Raw genomic sequence first — 23,181 nt, forward strand, 5'->3', positions numbered from 1 at the left:
ATCAAAGTCAATGAGATTCAATTCTGGGAGTTTTGTCAGAAATGCTGGGAAGAGAGAGGCTCTCTATTTTGGCTGGATATGGAGTTAGGAAGCTATAAGACTGAGACTGCCAGGGGTCATCAGTGGAGGAGGCCTGTCTGAGAGTGATGTCGACAGGGAAGAGTGAAGAGCCAAGAGATAAACAAAAGAAAGATCAAATGTGGATGACAATGTTTCAGCACCTGAATCCAGCCATGCCTACTTCATAGTGGGTACTTGAATAATTACATTCCCTTTTTTTTTTTTTAGTTTGTTTATTTATTTTGAGAGAGAGCACGTGCACGTGCATGTGCACAAGCAGGGGAGGGGCAGAGAGGTAGAGAGAGAATCCCAAGCAGGCTCCGTGCTATCAGAGCAGAGCCCAAGGCTGGGTTCAATCTTACAAACTGTGAGATCATGATGTGAGCTGAAATCAAGGGTGAGATGCTTAACCGACTGAGCCACCCCGGTGCCCCTCATTACATTCCCTTTAGACTTAAGTTAGTCTAAGTTGGGTTTCTGTAATTTGCAAATGAAAGAGAAAAGTTTTGACTAATATGTCTAGTTTTGCAAACAGAAACATCTACACTTGTGAGGGCAATTAAAACTAAACGCTATATGATAATGCAAATTATTTCTCATAACATGGAAAATGAACCCATTCATTTGCTTATATGTAAGAGCACGAGGAAATATATTTATGATCTAGGATTTCCACAGCCTACCAAAACCCCAGCTGTTACATCTAACATGGTAACTGATGCCTTCTAAATTCAAGAAAATGAAAACTGATACAATGCCACCTGAAGAGAAATGAGTGTGTCTGCCAAAAGTCAGAGTGTTCACAGCTGCTTCTTGTCCATAAATGCCAGAAATCGAAACAACCAAACATCATTCAACAGCAAGAGAAGTCAATAAACTGGAGCATATTCATACAATGAAATACGACACAGAAGTAACAGGACTGAACTTCTCTACTACAAAGACATAGTTGTAGCTCACAAACATAAGGATGACTAGAAGGCTCAAACACAAAAAAAGGACAGACTGTGTGACACTTATCCAAAGCCCAGGAACAGGCAAACTAGTAAATGATGACAGAAGTCAGAATACTGATTACCCTGGGGAAGGGAGGAGATGGGAAATGACATGAGGGGGCCTCTGGGTGCTGGAATGTTCCATATGTTGATCTGGGTGATGGTTACATGTGTGTGATGGTGTGATGTGTGTGTGTGTGTATGTGTGTGAAAATTCATCAAAGACACTTAAGAATTGTGCACATCTTGGGGCCCTGGGTGGCTCAGTCGGTTAAGTGTCCAACTCTGGATTTCAGCTCAGGTCACGATGTCACGGTTTGTGAGTTTGAGCCCCGTGTCCGGCTCCAGGCCAATAGTGTGAAACCTGCTTGGGATTCTCTCTCTCTTTCTCTCTCTGCCCCTCCCCCACTCACACTTGCACTCTCTCTCAAAATAAGTAAATAAATAAATAAACATTAAAAAAAGGAACTGTGCACATCTCTGTAAATGTATTTGTCCTTAATTTTAAAAAGGAAAATGAAAAAGACCTAAACCAGAAGCCATAACACAAAACCCTCTGTTTTCCCACAGGGTTATAAAGCAGTTGGGGGAAAGGAAAAAAATAAAAAAAGAATAATATGGCTCACAAACATTTCCAATTTTCTTATATGTATATACCACAGAAAATCTGAATTAATGAAAATGAAAGCTAGGTAAGGACAGGACACACTATCTGGATTGAATCATCTATCTACATACTGCTGTGAAATAAAAGTGGTCAGGAACCCAGCCCTTGACATCAGATATAACTGTATTTAGTTGCCATCTGCTGGCTGTGCAGAATTGGGCAAGCCATTCAACCTCTCTGAGTCTGTATACTCAGCCACCCAATCCTGACAAGAATATCTCATAAGGCTATTATAAAGAATGAACGAGATAAGTCACATAAAGCCGTTGGCACCAAGGAAGCATGCACTGAAAAGAAGCTATTATCTACCATTATTTGTATTTATGTGTAATATAAACCTTGGCAACTTCCAACAGAGAGGGGTGTTGGTGGACAAAGTCACACACTCAACCAGGACCTGACTAAAAAAATAGACCATGTTTTATAACAAAGTACAGGGAGGAGAACTCTGTGTAATTCCTGGGCTGATGTAGTGACTCTAATGAACTAGATTTTGCTGTGAGCTTCTTATTAGCCCAGACTGAAAGGGAATCATGACAGGTTATCTAATATTTACTACTTGTGAAAAAGAGGAAATATACCAGTTTTTCAAGAGGGCCACACTTCTCTCCCAGGATGAATTTCTGAAAAGAATGTGTCATAAGAATGTTTCCAAAGGGATCAGATAACCACATAATAAAGCCAGGGTTCACGGTCACCAGCAAAGAGCTCAGAGGCTCTAGCGAATACACGCTGAGTTGCAGGGGGGTGGAGGGAGGTCACCGTGAGGTGATCAGTGGCCCCTTGCAGAAAGGCAGCAGCACACAGCTATTTTTAGGCAATAGGTTGTGAACAAAAGTGACTGTGCCACTTCCAAGCCAAGGCATTTAATAACCAAAACACAGCTTTCTAGCTCCATTTTTCCTGCAATGGCACTATCATTTCACATGGGGACCCCATTCATCAGCCTGCAGTTCCTGCATGACTACGCAGGGCACCGCCCACGTCCACCAACCCACAATAGCTCTTATGGAAGCTTTTTTTTTTTAAGTTCATTTATTTATGAGAGAGACAGAGACAGAGAGACAGAGCATGAGCAGGGGAGGGGCTGAGAGAGAGGGAGACACAGAATCCGAAGCAGGCTCCTGGCTCTGAGCTGTCAGCACAGAGCCTGCCGCGGGGCTCAAACCCACAAACTGCGAGATCATGACCTGAGCTGAAGTCAGATGTTTAACCAACTGAGCCACCCAAGCGCCTCCCCCCACAACGGTTCTTCATGAGCAAGAAATAAATTTTATGAGTTAAACAACATATTATATGTTCATATAAGATAGATAGGTAGGTAGGTAGGTAGGTAGGTAGGTAGATGACAGGTAGGTAGATACATAGATTTTATATGTGATCAGCCACCAATTAGTTCCAAGTTTGTTGGTACAGTTCTATGTTCCACTAATATCACCTGACAAGAGCTTACTTACTCCACATGTTTTTCACAGCCCGGGCACAAATGGTGCTCTAACCACTACCACCTGTACCCAGACAAATTCCTAAACAAAAGGCTAAGCCCACAGATAAGGACTGGAAAGGAGGTGGGAGGAAGAAATAACCACAAGGAAATAGTCTTGTATTGACTGTCAAATGAAGTGGGAGTTAATCTTCTGAGAACCTTACTTATGGTTTCCTGTTACCTCTTAGAGAAACAAGGATCCTGTCCTTTCAAAAGAATAATTTTGCTTTGTGCCTTGGGACAGCACTAAGATACTTTTCCCCCCTCCAAATTGTATTGCTCTCCTAACTTTCCAATAAAGGCTATTGAACTATCTGTTCTGAGTCCTCCTTTTGACATCCCATTGACATCCATTTCATCCTTGACATCATCCCATGGGGTTTCCCACTTTACTGTTCCAACGGTTTTCAATCACATCCCCGAGCAAAGCAGATGCCTTCTAAATCTGTTAGGCACTGGACTCCCTGTTTGATCTTGCAAGGCTCCTGGTTTGAACGGGAGACCCTAACAATCCTGCATTTGTCATTCAGCTAGTCCACGAATGTTGGGGGATGAATTACGTCCTACAGTCTTGATGAAGTCTCATTCAGGCTGTTTATCTGCATCTCGGCTGCCTCTTGGCCTTTCTATACTTAGGACACTATAAGCCAAGGCAAGCCACCCACAAGCTTGGTTCTGCAGCCACCACGTGGCCCTCAAATCATAGGGACATGGAGCCATTAGTATTGTCAGGCCAAATTTGGAGTGTGATGACAAAAAAACTGGAAACAATCCAGAAACCATGAAGAGAGGATGGGCCAAGTCAGTAACAGCGCATCTGCACAATGGAATATCATGGAGCTATAGAAAAGAATGTTGAGATCTACACGAAGGAGCAGAAGATAACTTGGTATGTAGGGCTCCTCTCTCTAATCTCCTTTTTCTGTGTCCTGCCCCAGGCTAGAATCATAGCCATGCAGAAGTGAATCACTGTGCAAAGATTAATTTTGCTAATTGAGGTCAGTTATTACCTGAAAGAAAAGGAAAGAGAAGCCAGGGCCTTGTAAAACAGCAGATCTGACCACCACCAAATGCAGAACATCACCCCATAAGAGGCAAAGCCAGACCAAGAATTCTAATTTCAGCTGTACATTTTACCTTTTATTTATTTATTTATTTATTTATTTATTTATTTATTTATTAGCTTGGCATCACACCCAGTGCCAGGCCCAATGCCCCCAACGCGGAGGGTAAACTGTGACCGTGAGATCAAGACTTGAGCTGAGGTCAAGAGTCAGATGCTTAACCAACGGAGTCAGCAAGGTGTTCCACAGCTGTATGTTTTATCTTTTTTTAAAAAATATTTTTAAGTTTATTTGTTTTGAGAGAGGGAGAGCGAGCAGGCAGGGGAGGGGCAGAGAGAGAGGAAGAGAGAGAATCCCAAACTGCCTCTGCACTATCAGCACAGAACCTGATGCAGGGCTTAAACTCATGAGCTGTGGAATCATACGCTGAGCCAAAATTGAGTTGGGCGCTCAATTGAACAAGCCATCCAGGTGCCCCACATTTTATCTTTTTAAAGAGATGAACTTTGTCATGCCAACAAGTGACAGGGTAAACCTTTCAACCTAAATGAAATCAATATTGTCTATGTTAGCTACATTCCAATAAATGATATAAGATACATGTATATTAAGAGCCACAGTCAAAATTACCAAAGTAATCCTTTAAAAGTTCTTTCTTTTATTTTTTTTTATTTTATATTTAAAAAAATTTCTTTAACGTTTATTCAGATTTGAAAGACAGACAGCATGAGTGGGGGTGGGGGCAGAGAGAGGGGAAACACAGAATCTGAAGCAGACTCCAGGCTCTGAGCTGTTGGCACAGAGCCCAATGCGGGGCTTGAACCCACAGACCGCGAGATCATGACCTGAGCTGAAGTCAGACGCTGAACCACCCAGGTGCACCAATCCTGTGGAAATTCTTAAATAGTTCTAAAGAGCCACCAACCATTTGGCTTGAATGTTTTGAATTTCACTGGTGACAGTCCCCAAATAGTTGCACTAATTTCCAACAACTGTGGGTAGGTAGCCTTTTCACCTGCACACTGTCACCCGAGATGGACCACTGGGAATATTCCCCAAATTGACCTTTCTTCCTTTTCCCTGTATTACACCCAGTCTGACCATATGCAGCTTGCAAAAAGTCAAGTGCAAGATGTGAAGATAGAAAAACAAGAACGGTAGGATTAGCCTCAGTTAAACTAGGTTTTTTCAATCTTTGCACTATTCCTACCAGAGGCTAGAAAATTCTTCGTTGTTGGGCACCTGTCCTGTGCATCCTAAGGTGTTCAGCAGGATCCCTGACCTCTACCCACTAGATGACAGTAGCACCTCCCCCAGCTGTGACAACCAGAAGTGTCTCAGGCATTGCCAAATCTCCTCTGGGGGCAAATCACTACTCCCACCACCCCACCTCTGCATTTGAGAATGACTGGGTTAAACTGATATTAATGTGGGAATATCTAAAAAGGCTTTTCCACTTCTTTAAATCACTGATGTGAAGAAAAGATTATAGGGGGCGGAAAAAGGATGCAAAACAAAGAGAGACTTTGTCATTCAAGAGAAAGAAGTGGGGGCACCTGGGTGGCTCAGTCAGTTAAGTGTCTGACTTCAGCTCAGTTCATGATCTCACAGTTCATGGTTTCAAGCCCCATGTCAGGTGCTGATAGCTCAGAGCCTAGAGCCTGCATCAGATTCTGTGTCTCCCTCTCTGTCTGCCCCTCCCCCACCTCACTCTGTCTCTCAAAAATAAATAAACATTAGCAAAACCTTTAATCTTCATTCAATTCAGCATGGGGACTCTCCCTGTTCCTATTTAAAGATGAGGAAATTGAGGCTCAGAAGGACTTGGTAACTTCTGAGTTTTCACAGATAGTAAGTGGGGACGGGGATTTGAATACATGTTCCTTTACTACACTTGACCACTTCCTACATACATGGGCTTTGTCACTTTTTAATTTACTTATTTAACTGTTTACATATTTGGAGGGGCGTCTGGACGGCTCAGTCAGTTAAGCACCTGACTCTTGATTTTGGCTCAGGTCATGATCTCACAGTTTGTGAAATTAAGCCCCACATCGGGCTCTGCACTAATGGCACAGAGCCTATTTGGGATTCGCTCTCTCCTCTCTCTGCTTCTCTCCCACTCGTGTTCTCTCTGTCTCTCCCAAAATAAATAAATACACTTAAAAAAATTACTTACATATTTGCAACAATCAAGGAAGATTGCTGAAGCAGAAAGGGAAATAGAGGCACAGTTTCTCCCCCTATTAAAGATAGAAAATAAAAACAACTCGATTCCGATCCAGGTGAAAAGAAGCCTTCTTTGCAGAAAGGAAAATAGTAAACAAGTTCAATAAAAGGAGGCAAGAATTGGCATAAAGTCAGACATACAGACCAATGGAACAGAATGGAAAGCAGAGGAAATATATAAGGTCATATGCATATAAGGTCAAATTATTTTTTAAGGGTACCAAAATCACTCAATGAGGAAAGGACACTCTTTTCAAAAAATGGTGTTATTTTAAGTAGGCTTCAAGCCCAGTGCAGAGCCCAATATGGGGCTTGAACTCATGACTCTAAGATCATGACCTGAGCTGAGATCCAGAGTTGGATGCTTAACCAACTGTGCCACCCAAATGCCCCATCAACAAGTGGTGTTTGAGAAACTGGATAGCCACCTACAAAAGAATAAAGTTGAACCCTTACCTTATACCATACAAAAATTAGCTCAGAATGTATCAATGACCCAAAAGTAGGACCTAAGACTATAAGACTCTTAGAAGAAAGCATAGGAGAAAAGCTTCATGTCATGGGACTTGGCAAGGATTTCTTGGATGTGATACCAAAAGCACAGGCAACAAAAATTAAAATAGATCAACTGGCCTACATCAAAACAAAAAACTTCTGTGCATCCAAAGGCACAACCCAAAGAGTGAAAAGGCACCCACAGAACAGGAGAGAATATTTACAAATCATATCTCTGACAAAGGGTTAATGGCCAGAATATATAAAAAAACTACCACAATTCAACAACAAAACAAAGAACTAGACTTTACAAATAAGCAAAGGGCTTAAGCAGACATCTCTCCAAAAAATATCTACAAAATAGCCCATGAGCACATGAAAAGATGTTCACCATCAGTAGTCACAGGAGAAATGAAAATCAAAACCACAGGGCGACGTCACCTCTTTTCCATTAGGATGGCCACTATTAAAAAACAAACAAACAAACAAAAGCCCAGAAAATAGCAAGTGGTGATGAGAATGTGAAGAAACTGCAACCCTTGTGCACTGCTGGTGGGAATGTAAAATGATGCAGCCATTATAGAAGACAGTATGGCAGGGGCACCTGGGGGCTCAGTCAGTTAAGCGTCTGACTCTTGATTTCGGCCTGATTTCGACTCTTACTATCAGATTGAGGTCATGATCTCACAGTTCGTGAGTTTGAGCCCCATATCAGGTTAAGCACTGACAGTGTGGAGCCTACTTGGGATTCCCTCCTTCTCTCCTCTGCCCCTCCCCCCCCCTCTCTCCCTAAGTAAATAAATAAACTTAAAAAAAAAGAATTTAAAGAAGACAGTATGGCAGTTCCTTACAAAATTAAAAACAAAATTACCATCTGATCCAGTAATTCTACTGCTGGGCATATATCCAAAAGAATTGAGGGGCGCCTGGGTGGCGCAGTCGGTTAAGCGTCCGACTTCAGCCAGGTCACGATCTCGCGGTCCGTGAGTTCGAGCCCCGCATCGGGCTCTGGGCTGATGGCTCAGAGCCTGGAGCCTGTTTCCGATTCTGTGTCTCCCTCTCTCTCTGCCCCTCGCCCGTTCGTGCTCTGTCTCTCTCTGTCCCAGAAATAAATGAACGTTGAAAAAAAAAAAATTAAAAAAAAAAAAAAAAGAATTGAAAGCAGGGTCTCAAAAATAGACAGATAGATAGATACACCCATATTCACAGCAGCATTATTCACAAAAGTGAAAAGGTGGAAGCAATCTGTATCCAGCAATGGATGAAGGGATAAACAAAATTTGATGTATCCATGCACTGGAATTGGAATATTATTCTGCTGTAAAAAGCAAGGAAATTCTGACACATGCTATAACATGGATGGACCTTGGGGCGCCTGGGTGGCTCAGTTGGTTAAGTGTCTCTTTTTGTTTTTAATGTTTATTTATTGTTAAGAGAGAGAGAGAGAGAGAGAGAGAGAGAGAGAGAGAGTACATGAGCAGGGGAGGGGCAGAGAGAGAAGGGGACAGAGGATCTAAAGCAGGCTGTGTGATGACAGCAGAGAGCCCAATGTGAGGTTTGAACTCACAAACTGTGAGACCATGACCTGAGCCAAAGTCGGGTGTTTAACGGACTGAGTACCCCAGGCACCCCAGCATTCAATTCTTGATTTCGGCTCAGGTCATAAAATCCAGCCCTGCATCAGGCTCCATGCTGAGTATGGACCCTTCTTGGGAGTCTCTCTCTCTCTCTCTCTCTCTCTCTCTCTCTCTCTCTCTGCCCTCCTGTCCCTCCCCGCCCCCCACCTCTCTCCCTCAAAATAAGTTAAAAAAAAAACCCACAAAACATTAAAAAAACAAACATGGATGGGGCCGCCTGGATGGCTCAGTTGGTTAAGCGTCGGACTCTTGGTTTTGGCTCAGGTCATGATCTCATGGTTCATGGGTTCCAGCCCCGTGTTGGGCTCTGCTCTGACAGTGTGCAGCCTGCTTGGGATATTCTCTCTCTCTCTCTCTCTCTCTCTCTCTCTCTCTCTCTCTCTCTCTCCCTCTCTCTCTCTCTCTCTCTCTCTCTCTCTCTGCCCTTCCCCTGCTCGTTCTCTCTCTCTCTCTCTCAAAATAAATAAATAAATTTTAAAAAATGGATGGGACTTGAGGACATCATGCTAAGTAAACCAGGCCAGTCACAAAAAGACAAATATTGTATGTGACTCCAGTTATGAGAGTATCTAGAATAGTCAAACTCACAGAAACAGAAATAGGCAGCAGAATAGTGGTTGCCAGGGGCTGGGAGAAGAAGGAAAGGGGGGATTATAATTTGCTGTGTTATGGGTATGGAGTTTCAGTCTTGCAAGATGAAAAGTTCTGGATGGGGTGCACAGCAATGTGAATGCATTTAGCACTACTGACCTGGATACTTTAAAAATGGTTAAGATGATATGGGGCGCCTGGGTGGCTCAGTCGGTTAAGTGTCTGACTTCAGCTCAGGTCATGATCTCACAGTCCGTGGGTTCGAGCCCTGTGCCGGGCTCTGTGCTGATAGCTCAGAGCCTGGAGCCTGTTTTGGATTCTGTGTCTCCCTCTCTCTCTGCCCCTCCCCTGTTCATGCTCTCTGTCTCTCTCACTGTCAAAAATGAATAAATGTTAATAAATAAATAAATAAAGGTTAAGATGATAAATTTAATATTGTATGTGTTTTGTCATAATTTAAGAAAAAGAATAATAAAGACCAAAAAAAAAAAGGAAGCAAGAATTTCTCCAAATCGGTCATTTCAAAACAAAAATCCATTTTTAAAAAAAAGTAAAACACTAAAGCACTGTGTCCAAGAGAAAACAGGAGAGAAATTACTGGAATAAGCTGACTGCGTGAAGACTCTTTCCCCCAGTTTCCAATTTCCGATTTTCAAAATCGGGGTGCCTGGGTGGCTCAGTCGGTTAAGCATCCGACTTCAGCTCAGGTCACGATCTCGCAGTCTGTGAGTTCAAGCCCCGCGTCGGGCTCGGGGCTGATGGCTCAGAGCCTGGAGCCTGCTTCAGGTTCTGTGTCTCGCTCTCTCTCTGCCCCTCCCCCGTTCATGCTCTGTCTCTCTCTGTCTCAAAAATAAATAAACGTTAAAAATTTTTTTTAAATAAATTAAAAAATAAAATAAATCAAAATCAGCTACAATCAATGCATATTGAGGTTTTGATCTGGGCCACTGACTTCAAGCCTCAAAATAAGCACAATAAAATCGTCACTGAAGGGTTGAACACAGCATTCATCACAGCAATACAAGGAAATTGAAAAGCCAACAATCCTGAACACATTTGCAGTCCCACCTGCACTTGACAGCTGACAAACCTGACACTCTCAGGAGCAAAGGAGAAGAAAAGACTGGGGGTGCCCAGAACAGTGGGGGGATTCCCTCACTTATATAGAGGAAGGCGCTTACCCGGGGCTCCAGAAAAACTAGACCACAAGACAAAGTTAATACAACACAGAAAGAGAGGGGAGCCTGCGTGGATCAGTTAGTTAAGCTTCTGACTCTCAGTTTCGGCTCAGGTCATGAGCTCCTGGTTCGTGGAGCTCCAAGCTGGACTCTGCACTGAGGGTGCAGAGCCCGCTTGGGATTCTCTCTTTCTCTTTCTCTTTCTGCCCCACCCGTGCAAACGATCTCTCTTTCTCTTTCTCAAAAACGAATAAATAAACTAAAAGAGAGAGAGAGAGACTCTCAATATTTCCCCCTCCTCCATGCCAACCCTGCTCAATAGCTTTTCACTGAATGGAGAATAACATCTAAACTCCTTACTATGGCGTGAAAAGTATCCATGAGCTGGCCCCTGCCCACCTCTCCCCTGTTTTTCATTGTCTAAATCAAGGGTTGACACACTTCCTCTGTAGAGAGCCAGATAGGAAATATTTTAAGTTTTGTGGATCATAAAAACTCTGTAGCAACTGCTCAACTCTGTCACAAAGTCAGCCCTAGACAATATATAATTGAAGAGGTGTGCCTGTGTTCCAATTTATGGACACCAAAATTTGAATGTCATATAATTTTTATATGCCATGAATAATTCTTTTGATTTTTTTCAGCAATTTGAAAATATAAAAACCATCCTTAGTTGGCAGGCCATATCTGAACTGAGGGACATAGTTTGCCAAGCACTGGACTAAACACACTGGCCCGTTTTTCTGGGTTATGGTCTTTGCACATGCTGTTCCTTCTGCCTAGAATGCTTGTCCCTCTACTCTTGGCCAGGCTAACCCTTCATCCTTAAGGTATCAGCTGAAATGCTGCTTTCGCAGAGAGGTCTCCTTTATTCCTCCACATGCAAATAGTTCCCCATGAGCCTCTATCACAGCATGCCACCTTTCTGCCCATGGGACTTACCAGTTTGCAATTATATATTAATTTTGTGTCTTATATTGTTCAATATTTGTCTTCTACTGGACTGAAACTCTATGTGGCAGAGGTTATACTATTTTGCTCACTATATCCCCAGCATCTAGCACCATGCCTGGAACTCAATTAGTATTTGTTGACTGGGTGCACCAGTGGGGCTCAGTAGGTTGAGCATCTGACCCTTGATTTCAGCTCAGGTCATGATCCCAGGGTCATGGGATCAAACCCCGTGTCAGGCTCTGCACTGAGCATGGTGCCTGCTTAAGATTCTCTCTCCTTCTCCCCTCTCCCTTGCTTGTGTGCCCTCTCTCTCTCTCATATAAAAAAAAAAAAGATGTTGAATAAATGAATATTGTCCTACAAAGTTCTCATTCATCTCATCTGTCACCTGGAGTCCATCATGGTGATGACCACCCTCAACCAGTGGGAGGTAAAACAAACAAACCTATATTGGTAAAACAAACCTATATTAGGATCAACCAGACTACTCTGGGGCCGGGGAGGGGAGGGTCCATACAGACTAGCATTTCTCATGCCTGGGTCCATTTTTGGCACAAATATATCCCATTTATAAATTTAGAGTTTTGGAGCAGTTCAGGGATTCTTGAAAGGATCACCTCCCCTGTGGAAAATAATAAGGAATCTCCTGGCGACCATTCCTTCCTTCTTAATTCCCATTCAATATTTCTAACTAACAACTAGGTAAAGTCTCCATTGATGCTAATAAGTCTTTAACACCTGTCTGAATTTACCATAGTCTCTTTTTCAACAAAGACAGAACAAAGCTCTAAGCTCACAACCTTCATGATTAGACTTTACTTTTGCAGTTAGCATACAATAAAATATCTTTGGTGTATAGGTAAGTTTGAACACATGCATAACCACCACCACCATCAGGATACAGACCAGTTCCGCCACCCCAAACTCCCTTGTGCCACCCCTCTGTAATCAACCCCTCCTACCTCCCTCTGCCCACCACTGGCCTATTCTCTGTCCCTCTAGCTTTGCCCTTCCCAAAATGTCATATAAATAGAATCACACAGAATGCAGCCCTTTGAGATGGACTGCTTTTACTCAGCATAATCTAGCTAGCAATAACACGATTTGGTTTTGTATATGTATATACATACGTATGTATGCACATATATAAATATATAGTCATCTATAGTTACAAGCAAGTGATAGAAATTTTCCATTTACAATAATGACATGTTTCCTTCTAAAATAAATCTGTTAAGTAAAAAGAATAGGTAAATATTTGTATGCGTGGTAAGAAAAGGCGAAAAATCATGAAGGTGGGACACAAATGCCTAAATTCTGGGATATAACAGACATTAGATATATAATGATATAATTGCATCCTACCCTCTTACCCCCTACTCACACACCCAAAATACCAGTCTGTAATTCTACGAATTCCTGAAAGGGAAGGAAAAAGAATTTTAAAAGAAGAAACGGTCTATTCCCAGGCATCTCATTCCAACCAGGCTTTCCTGAGTGCAGTTCTAGAAGCTTTGATTCCTTCCTCAGGCACCTGATCATGGAAAGACAATTCCAGCACAAAGAGCAAGGGCCACGAGAGGTAGATTTCTTTTGTTTGCAAGCTCTTCTTTGTTGCCATGTTAGTTTAATGATTACTGTGGCTGTCATCATCCACACTACTACAAACAAATGCCTTAGAATCTTTTATCTGTGGTGTGTAACGTTCAGAACACGGAAACAAAGGCAACTTAAATAGTGTGTTATAAGCGTGTGAGGGTAAAACCTTCAATCACCCATTTAACAAAAAGCCTCCTCCTGTCACTAGGCATGTTAGTTCATGCCCTACAGGACTTTTCAGAGACTGTTTCCGCCTTTGACCCAGGTGCAGTCGTAGCCAAACATTTGGATCCTTCACAAAATAAGGTCTGTGCTTGCAAAAGAGCAATATCGAAGCTATGAACAGGAGGGGAAAATTTAAATAGAACTAAGTGGGTACATCTTTCTGTTCTTTATGTTTCCTCTCCAAAAAATTTGCTTCATTTTTAAGACATTTATTTAGTTCCTAAAGAAAGGTAATTATATTTTATGAATGGAAAAAGAATATAAGGTTTCTAGCTTGCTGAATATGTAAGAAAGAGTTAGAGGCTGGAAAATGAACATGAACTTTAATCTCACGAAGGAAAATCACCTAGAAAAATCCATCCAGAGAATGGTCTAACGTGCTACACTTACCATTGAGATAGTAAATGCTTTTTAAAATGCCAAATTAAGATGATGCTAACATATTTTTTTTAAATACTTTGGGAAACTTGGGATGATAGAGCTGGCAAATGTCACCAATTAGTCTTCAGAGGAAAATTCAAGAAAAAGCAAGGATGGGATAAATCTTTTATTTACATGGATGTTTTGAAGCCCCTCAAATTTCATTACACTGGCTAAAATACTTCCTTTTTTACCACAATCCATTAAAAATTTTTTTAATGTTTATTTATTTTTCAGAGACAGACAGACAGACAGAGAGACAGAACATGAGCAGCTGAGGGGCAGAGAGAGAGGGAGACACAGAATCCAAAGTAGGCTCCAGGCTCTGAGCTGTCAGCACAGAGCCCGACACGGGGCTCAAACCCAAGAACTGCAAGATCATGATCTGAGCCGAAGTTGGACATTCAACCGACTGAGCCACCCAGAAGCCCCCCCCCCCAAATTTTTTAATGTTTATTTGTTTTTGAAAGAGAGAGAGAGACAGAGAGCAGGAGCAGGGGAGGGACAGAGAGAGAAAGAGACAGAGAATCCAAAGCAGACTGTATGCTGACTGCAAAGACCCCAATGCGCGCTAGAACCCAGGAACATGAGATCATGACCTGAGCTGAAGTTGGACATTTAACCAACTGAGCCACCTAGGTGCCCCCTATGGTCCATTCTTGATGAGCAGTCTCTAGACTTTCCCAGAACCCTGCAAATTCTTTCCAGGAGTCTCACTCTAACTATAACCAGAACCCCTCTCCATGCACGTGACATTCTGTAACAAGACTTTCACGTATGTAAGACTGTTACCGAAGTAGATGAAGCCCATAGGCTTTAGATGAAAAGCAGACCCATGCAAGGGCAAGGGCAAGATGGCACATGCATTCAGGTGCCAGTGCTCTGTTTGAAGTACAGGGTGTATGGTTGGATTTTCTTCTTTTAGAAAGACATGGGTGGAAGGACACATAGATGGCTCAGTCAGTTAAGCATCTGACTTTTTTTTAATATTTATTAATTCATTTTGAGAGAGAGACAGAGCGTGCACACAAGTAGGGGAGGGGCAGAGAAAGAGGAAGAGAATCCCAAACAGGGTTCATGCTCACAGCACAGAGCCCAATTCAGGGTTTGATCTCACAAAGTGTGAGATCATGACCTGAGCCGAAATCAAGAGTTGGTTGCTTAACCGACTGAGCCATCCAGGCATCCCAAGCATCTGACGCTTGATTTCGGGTTTCAGGCCCGTGTCAGGCTCTGCTCTGCCTCTCTCTACCCCTCCCCCACTTGTGCTCTTGCTCTCTCAAAAATAAATAAACTTACAAAAAAGAAAAGAAAAAGAAAGTGATGGTGAAAGCCATACGTCTAGGGCAGTGATTCTCCATCAGTGTAATTTTGCCCCCAGATAACACATTTCACAGCATCTGGAAGCCTTTTTTGTTGTCACAAGTTGGGGTCTGATATTAGCATCTAGTAGGTGGAGACCAGAGAACTGCTGAACATCAGTCTCCCAAAACAGAGAATTATCTGACCCAAAATGTTAATAGTGGTGAAGTTGAGAAGCCCCATTCTAAATTTTTTTTTAACGTTTATTCATTTTTGAGAGACAGAGACAGAGACAGCAGGGGGAGGGGCAGAGAGAGAGACACACACACACACAGAATTCAAAGGAGGGTCCTGGCTCTGAGCTGTCAGCAGCCCGACTCGGGGCTCAAACTCACAAATCTCGAGATCATGACCTGAGCTGAAGTCAGACAGTTAATTGACTGAGCCACCCAGGTGCCCTGAGAAACTCCATTCTAGAGGAGATCGTCTAGGGCAATACTGTCCAACAGAACTTTCTCTGATGATGATGGAATCATTCTATACTATGCTGTCCAATACAGCAGCCACTAGCCACATGTATATACTGAGTACTTAAAATGTGGCTAGTGCAAGCGAGGAACTGAATTTTTTTTTTTTCTTTTTTTTTTTTTTTTTTTTTTTTTTTTAATTTCTTTTTTCAATGTTTATTTATTTTTGGGACAGAGAGAGACAGAGCATGAACGGGGGAGGGGCAGAGAGAGAGGGAGACACAGAATCGGAAACAGGCTCCAGGCTCTGAGCCATCAGCCCAGAGCCCGACGCGGGGCTCGAACTCAAGGACCCCGAGATCGTGACCTGGCTGAAGTCGGACGCTTAACCGACTGCGCCACCCAGGCGCCCCAGGAACTGAATTTTTAATTTTGTTTGCTTTTAATTAATTTTAATGTAAATAGCTGTAAGTGGCTATGGGGCTGCCATATTTGCAGGGCAAGTCTAGAGAAGAATAAAGCCTAAAGGAAATTCCAATATTTAAAGCTTTGCTGATCACAGCACATCAAAGAGGATCAAACTGGGGGAGCCCATGAGACTCACTTGGGAGCTTGCTGGAGATGGATGCCTGTGGATCATTTGGTGGCCCACTAGTCCCAGTTTGCCCAGAGCTTTCTTTTTTTTAAGAAATTTTATTTTTAATGTTTATTCACTTTCGAGAGACAGAGACAGAACACGAGCACGGGAGGCAGAGACAGGGGGACACAGAATCTGAAACAGGCTCCAGGCTCTAGGCTCTGAGCTGTCAGCACAGAGCCCGACGCGGGGCTCAAACTCACCAACTGTGAGATCATGACCTGAGCGGAAGTCGGATGCTCAACCGACTGAGCCACCCAGGCGCCCCGCCCAGAACTTTCTTGGTTTTAGCACTGGAAGTTCCATATCCTGGGAGACCTCCAGTCCTGGGAAAACTACTTTAGCTTGGGTCCCACTCCCAGAAGTTTTCATTCAGTGGATCTGGGGTGGGACCTGGTAATTGGCCGTTTTATCAGATTTCCCAGGAGATTCTTCTGTGTAGCAAGGTTCAAGAATCAACGGCAGAGTGGCCAGTTAATGGAGGCTGCCAAGAGCAGGCAGAGGGAGGCGGGAGGGGAAGGGTGCTGGGTTGTTTGTGCCTTGGCAGCTCAGTGATTTCTTGCATGGCTGAACTACTCCAGCCTGTCCCAGAAGAACAAGGGCCCCTCTCTCGGAGAGCCAGAGACAATGCGAGACACATGTAACAGCTCACGCACCCACTGACACCTGCTAGAAGGAGTAGCCTCCTCTGTGACCCAACGAAGATCTCACTTCCTGGAGACCTATAGGCTATGGAAGCCCCTCCTCATCCCCTTTGCCACCATATGTGTTGCTCAGAATCCTAGCAGGAGCAGTGGAACATGATAGACCATAATGTCCCCTGTGGCTAGTACCCTCTAACGCTTTCTAGACCACTGAAGCTCAGAAAGGCAGGAGACAGTAAAGCCAGGTTAGGCTTTATCCATACCCTGTGATTCTAGGTCTGTGGCAAGCCTCTCTCTTTGAGAGGAAAATGAACCCCCTTCGGGTTCCGTCTCTGGGACTAGAAGTTTAGTTCTTTTTATTTTTTATTTTTTTTAAGTTTACATATATGTTCATTTAATGTTCATTTATTTTTTTTAATTTAAAAATTTTATTTATTTATTTTTTTTACATTTATTTATTTTTGAGAGACAGAGCACAAGTGGGGGAGGGGCAGAGAGCAAAGGAGACACAGACTCTGAAGCAGGCTCCAGGCTCTGAGCTGTCAACACAGAGCCCGATGCGGGGCTTGAACTCACGATCTATGAGATCATGACCTGAGCCAAAGTCAGATGCTTAACCAACCGAGCCACCCAGGCGCCCCAATGTTCATTTATTTTTGAGAGAGAAAGAGAGAGAGCATGCGCGTGAGGCAGGGAGAGGCAGAGGGGGAGGGAGACAACAGAATCTGAAGCAGGCTCCAGGCTCTGAGCTGTCAGCACAGGGCTCGAACCCACTGACCACAAGATGATGACCTAAGCTGAAGTCGGACGCTTAACTGACTGAGACACCCGGGTGCCCCTATATATTTATTTTGACAGCGAGAGAGAGATACCAGGGGACAGACAGACAGAGAGAGAGAGGGAGAGAGACAATCACAAACAGGCTCCACGCTGTCAGCGCAGAGCCCCAAGCGGAGCTCGAACTCATGAACTGTTGAGATCATGACCTGAGCTGAAATCAAGAGTCAGATGCTTAACTGACGAGCCACCCAAGCACCCCTAGAAGCTTAGTTCTTAACCAGACTAATTCAGATCCTTATAATAATCCTTATAATGCCTATTTAAACAAACATTATATAATAGAACATCATAAGTATCATGGTTCCAGATCTGCATAAAGAAAAACAGAAGCAGAAACCAATAACAAGACAATGAATATGTACGTGCCAGACACTGTTATGAGAACTTGACGGGTGTTAACTCAGTAGATTCCTACCACAGTCTTATCGATGGGTGCTGTTATTATCCTCATTTTACTTAGGGAGATACTGAGGCACAGAGAGGTTCAGTAACCTGGCCAGGGAACACAGCCAGGAAGGAGTGGAATACAGCATCATAAATGCCCTTTCCTTTCCAGGAAGCAAATTTTCCCTTTTTCAACTCATTTGCTTAACATTCACATCTTGAGATCAGCCATCTTTTTGCCCATGCTGGGTAGGCATGATGTTAAGCTTGGGAAGTTTCTAGATTCAGTGCTGTTTGTAGCATGGCCAAGAGCAGGGAGAAGTGAAGAGTTTGCCTGGACACAGATTTAAGGGAGAGTACCCAAAATCCCAGTAACCTAGATAAATAATATCTTAGTGTAATATTTTTAAAAACAGGAAATACATGCTGAACAAAATATCAACATTTTCAATAAAGACAGGCTCAGGATTACTGATTTGTATCTTTTGTTCCAATTTGACTTGGCTCCACAGAGACTGGCAGGCAGGACCCTGCAATGCAGGCATTTCATGAACCACCCCAGGAATGACAGTTCTGGGGGCAACTTAAACCATCTTCCTGGGATTTCCATCTACCTCCTCATGTTAAGGGCTTCCCTCTGATTGTACAATTTATAAGTCAAGTGTCTGCCACAGGAAAAACGTCCACTTCTCATTTGGAGAGCCATGATTTTTCATTTATTGGCGGGGGGGAGGGGGGTGCTAACAGATGAAAGATTAGGAACCGCAACTCTGGACCTCCAATTTTTCTTGTTTCTCCTATTTTCAGAAATAGGGCTTTCTGCTCTTCTATTTAACGGATACCCACCCTGAATCAAATGCCATAGAATATGGAACTTGTTTGTCTGGCATTTGTAAAAATACAGAAATCGTACCCAGCCCTTACTCCTTTTCCTATGAATAAGGAGTGTTCTTTCTAGAAATGACCCTATTAATGACTAGCATTGCATCAGCCTGGGTTTATCTCTGGGGACATTGAGCCTGAGGTGGCTAGAAATAACCTTAAGCAGCAATATAATCCAATCTCCTGACACTCCATTCTGGGAACTCTTGGCAAATACAAACCACGGAGTGATTCATAGAACTTGTAGAAAAAAGTCTGCACCTTCAACCTGACCCTTCCTCCTGGGAAAAGGACCCTTCCTGGAAAAGCATGATTATAAACCCCATTTCCTTGTCATCCAGATCCACGGAGCTCCTTTTTGCCTCTCCAGTGTAGAAGGAGCCTTGTCAGACAACAATATCGGCAAGCATGACGACAACACCATTTACTGAGCACCTACTTCAGCGCCAGGCACTATGCTACGCCCCTCACTGCATCAGCAACTGTATCCTCCAACAACTTTATGGAGAGGTATTATTATCCCCAGTTTACGATGATTACACTGAGGCCCAGAGAGAGTTAAGTAACTTGCCCAAGGTCACACAGCTGAACAGAGGCAGATGGGATTCTAAGCTGTGCCTCTCTGACTGAACTTGGATCACATTTATCATCGTTATCAGAGGAAGAAGAGAAGGGCAAAGAGGAAGAGAGGGAGTTGGAGATAATATTTATGGAGTGGCTTCCAGTGCACCATATTTTCTTTTTTGTTTAATTTTTAAAAAATGTTTGCTTATTTACTTTTGAGAGAGAGAGAGAGAGAGCACAAGTGGGAGAGGGACATAGAGATAGAGGGAGACACAGAATCCAAAGCTGGCTCCAGGCTCTGAGCTGTCAGCACAGAGCCTGACGTGGGGCTTGAACCTCAAAACCATGAGATCTTGACCTGAGCCGAAACCTAACCGACTGAGCCACCCAGGCGCCCCACCATATTTTCTTATTAGCCCTGATATCCACCGGGGGAGGTGGGAGCTCTTAGCATACTACCCATTCTATAGACAAGCAAACTGAGCCTTGAAAGGTACAATAACTCACCCACAGTGGCACGGTAGGACCGGGAGAAGCCAGATTTTGATTCAGGCAGACAGCTTTAGAGCTTCCTGAGCTGCTGTGCTCCCTGACTTCCCCATAGTCTCTCTTTCCTCTAACAAGTACTTATCGTGCACTTATTCTGTGCCTGGCATCTGGCAAGAAGCAACAGGACAGCCCGTTTCTACCTCCTCCCATGACACATTCTCCAGGGTTCCCTACCATTTATGTGACCCCCGCACCACCTTTAAAACACCCTTTCTTACCTGCCCTCCGTCCTGGCGTTTCCTCTCCACCCTGCGGAGACAGCGGGTCCTCTCTCTCACTCTCTCTTCTTTTTAAACACTAACCCATAAGGCCCTTCGTCTTCTGCCTTAGACACAGCCCTGCTTGCTCTGTTAGCCACACTGCTGGGCCTGGCCACCCAGCTTCCAGACAGCAGCTATTTACCAGCCTATGGCAGAAGAAGCCCCAACTCGGAGCCCAAACTGTGTATTTCTTTCTTCCTGAACCCCAACCCTGCCCTCTCAACAATACTCTTGGCATCAGTGCACTAAAAAGACCAAAGTCCTTTCTAGAGGTTATTTTATCTCTTGGACACAATAAGGAAGTAACAAGGTTGATTTTTTTTTTTTAATCCCAGAGAGGGAGGTGCAATGGAAAGAAACTATCTTTTCATTTATTCAACAAAGCATTCTCCCACACATCATGCTCCACTAGATACCCTCAGGCGCTGGCCACTTTGTTTTGCAGGTGTAGCCCCTGAAGCAACAGGCAGACAATACAAGTTAATTCCATAATTACGATGGCATGTCCCTTCCAGAGATAAAGGACAGGCCTCGTTTCATGGCCAGCTAACTTGAATCAAACCCTGGCTCCAGCGCTCTTACCCCTCTGAGGCTCCAGACTCTATCCTTTTGAACCTCAACTTTCCCCGCCCTCATCTGCAAAATGGGGACAATATACTCTCCTCCAATGGGTTTCTTAGCCCTCAGAACTGTCATCTCTGGGGTGACTCATGAGACACCTGGATTGCAGGATCCTGCTTGCCAGTTAGTATGGAGCTGAGCCAAACTAGAATTGAAAGCATAAGGACAAATTAGTAACTTTCTTGTAGGTGTAAGTCAGGGTTTCTCGACCTCAGCACTTCTGGCATCTGGAGTCAGATGTTCTCGGTCGTGGGGGCTGTCTTAAGTATTAGAGGATGTTGAGCCACATCCCCAGCTTCCATCCATTAGATGCCAGTAGGACACTCCCCATCACCAACCCCACAAGCTGTGGACAACTGGAAATATCTCTAGGAATGGACAAGTATCTTCTGGGAGGCAAAAGCACCCCCAGTCAAGAGCCACTGCTATGAATGAGAGAATGTTCCACAAACTTGGGATAGTATCTCCCCATTCCCTTTGATAAGGCAAGGACATTAGCACCTCAGCATTTTCCTCTAGGAAAGTTTTTCTTCCCCCCATTTCCCCACTTTTAGAAACTATACCATATTTTACATGTTGTGCCCATTCTGCAGATCAGGGAACTGAAGCTCAGAAAGCAACTTGTTGAAGTCCCAGAGCTGGAAATTACTCAAGACAATATTTGAACCCAGGTCTAGCAGGAAAAACTACTATGTAACTGCCCTTGCCACCTGAAATCCTCCTCCCAAAGCCTCATCAGCTGCATTGGGTAATGCACCAAAGCAGAGGAACTCAGACCCTCTTTGCGATAACAAAAGGCTCCTGGTGACAGCCTCCTTGTACACTAGATGGGGAGACTAGGATACAATGGGGACACACCTCCCTCTGCACTGAAAATAGGGGGCTTCTTAGGAATGTTCCAGATAGCAAACAGCGGCATGGCTCTGTGGACAGAAAGCAAGAAATCTCCTCAGGCACCTCCTCCCCTCCCCTCCCACCTCCTGCCTCCCCTAAATAAACATTCTTTCTGTACCATCCTCTCCACTCTGTGGTAGAAACGCATAGCATTCACTGTAGCCAAAGTGTCGGCTAAGTGCCAGGCACAGTTCAGAGTGCTTTATGTTTATGTAAACCAGAAGAACACCAAATGGGGTAGTTACCATCATTGTCCCCATTTTACAGATAAGGAAACTGAGACCCAGAAGGGCGATAACCTGCCACATTCTCCTTACTAGGAGGATGTCAAGAACATGCAGACTTTATGACCAACAGACCTGGTTCAAATGTTGATTCCTCTACCAGCCACCTGTGTAACATCCGGCAAGTTAGCCAAACTCCCTGAACCTCAGTCTCATCAGTAGCATGGGACTAGCAGGGATTGTAAGAATAAAAATTAACATTCTTATCCATTCAACAAGTGTTTACTGAGCATCTACAGGGTCCAAGCACTGGGGATATATCTGCAAACAGAACAGCGAAAGGATCCTACCCTAGCGGCATGCACACTCTAGTAGGGACGCGCTTTTATGTGTTAGGTCGGTTAATCCTCGCGATAACCCATAGACTATTTACTATTACATTATTGTACCCATTTCACAGATGGGGAGAAGGGGCCTCAGAAGCAGTTTTTCCCCATCTCCCTTCAACCTTCTAGGAAATAGTGGGACCTGGATTAGACATTAATGCCCAGTCTCCAGAGCTCGACTTCTTGGATTCAAATCCTGCTGTTTCCATCTAATTGCTGCGGGCAAGTTACCGAACCTGAGCCCAAATCTCTTCGTGGGGCAAAATGGAACAAGGAGGCCCTATCTCAACAGAGTGTCAAACGTCTAACATTTAGGAAGTACTTCTTGGGTCTCCAGCATACACGAGGCTCACAGAAACCCTAGGAGAGATGTCTTATTTGGGGTCCCTTTTCACGGAGGTGGACACAGGAGCCCAATGGCGCAGTAACTTGCCCAATGGCGCAGAGCGCTTAAACAGAGCAATTGCAAAGTCGGAGCTCTGAATCACAACAGCACAGAGGCACGCAGAGACAGACTCAGGGGGTCGAGTACCCCTGGAGAGAGTGCCAGCAACTGGGTGCGATTATTCTTTCCCTTCTGCAGCTGTGCAGTGGGCGAGTCAAGGTGGCCAGGCCGGCGGATTATGCTGGCTCTTCAGAGGCTTTCCTAACTCCAAGGCTCAGCGGGCTGCCGCCCGGAGCTGGAGCCACCGCCTGGATCTTTCCCTTCCGCGATGTTTGCCCACCCGGGGTGCTTCTTTCCCTGTGTCTCGTACCCTGTCCCTGCTCACTCCTCTCTCCCTCGCCAAAGCTCATCCCTGGCCATCCCGCAGCTGCCCCTCGTTGGGGACACGCCCCCGACAGGGCGCCCGATTCTTCCCATCGATCCCGTCTGGCAACCAGGGAGGGGGCTCCGCCAAAGCCGCTGAGTCTCAGAGGCTACCTGGG

The sequence above is a fragment of the Prionailurus bengalensis genome, chromosome E3, assembly GCF_016509475.1.
Source record: "Prionailurus bengalensis isolate Pbe53 chromosome E3, Fcat_Pben_1.1_paternal_pri, whole genome shotgun sequence".
Classification (NCBI taxonomy): Eukaryota; Metazoa; Chordata; class Mammalia; order Carnivora; family Felidae; genus Prionailurus; species Prionailurus bengalensis.